Source organism: Etheostoma cragini, chromosome 6, assembly GCF_013103735.1.
Source record: "Etheostoma cragini isolate CJK2018 chromosome 6, CSU_Ecrag_1.0, whole genome shotgun sequence".
Lineage (NCBI taxonomy): Eukaryota > Metazoa > Chordata > Actinopteri > Perciformes > Percidae > Etheostoma > Etheostoma cragini.
The window spans coordinates 28,081,262-28,082,567 of NC_048412.1; positions in this window are offsets into that span (position 1 = coordinate 28,081,262).

Below are 1,306 nucleotides of genomic sequence, written 5' to 3' on the forward strand. Positions count from 1 at the left end.
AAAATAATAATCTGAATCAGTCGGCGGCAATAACAGAACTTTAAGTGGACGCAAACTGACTTTACACAAATGTTTTAATTATTATTATTTTTTGTTTAATGCTTAAGTCATAAAGACACCAAAAAAATGGGAAATTAGATTCCAGGTTGAAAAATAACGAAGTTATCCTTTAGATAAATATCATCCCCTTTCATGGTTTACGGGTTTAAAAAAAAAAAAAAAAAAACTCCATCTGTGGCCGAGTACCCATTCACAAAGCGTGCTGCGGAAACCATGGCAACAGCACAATCCCTAACTTGCATGTGAAAGACAAGGAGGCTAATTAATGCGTCCCGTCCCCAGTGTCTCGGCCTTGTTTACATTTAAAACGGAGACGAGAAGCCAACCGCGGGTCTGCGCTGCCTCGCTCGGCGTTCTGCGTTAATTGGTTTAATTGGACTTCATTAATCAGAGCAGAAGAGTTCAGAGATGTGATTGTTCCTCGTTAAATATCTCACGTCAGACTGTGAAATGCAGCTCGGGATTTCTCATCATCTCGCGTTAACCTCCACTCAAAAGTAGATGCACAGCAACTGATAAATATTTATATTATATATAACATATATTATATTTATTAACTTTAAGCCACAGCGACAGAAAGCACTCCAACAATGTGCGTTTGAGCCGACATCAACACTTATTTAATTGTTGAACGGTGTTTTTATTTTTTTATTTTATTTTTTAATATGATTTATTTATGGGATTTTGAACATAACAGATACATAGTACACCTCATCTATATAATTAAACCAATACAGAGAGTAAATCTGTGACACAAGGTATTAACAGGTGTAAGATTTACAGCAAAGCTTCTGGTCCCTTTAGATGTTTTTCATCCTCTCTTCTAAAAATAGCTTTATTTTCTTTTTTATTCTTTCTTTTGTGTCTTATTTTTCGCTTTTTTTCCCCTTTTTTTCTATATATATATATATATATATATATATAAATTTCTCTCTATATATATTTCTCTCTCTCTCTCTCTCTCTCTCTCTCTCTCTCTATATATATATATATATATATATTGTATATCTCTATCTTGATTGTTCGAGATAAATAAATAAATTAAGTTCATGAATACTGAGAGCCAAATCCTGTTAAAACCGCAAATCATGTCACCCGTGTCTGGAGGTGGAGGTGAAGATGGAGGTGGAGGTGGAGATGGAGGTGAAGGTGGAGGTGAAGGTGGAGATGGAGGTGAAGGTGGAGGTGGAGGTGTAGGTGAAGGTGGAGGGGGAGGTGTAGGTTCAAGGTGGAGGTGTAGGAGAAG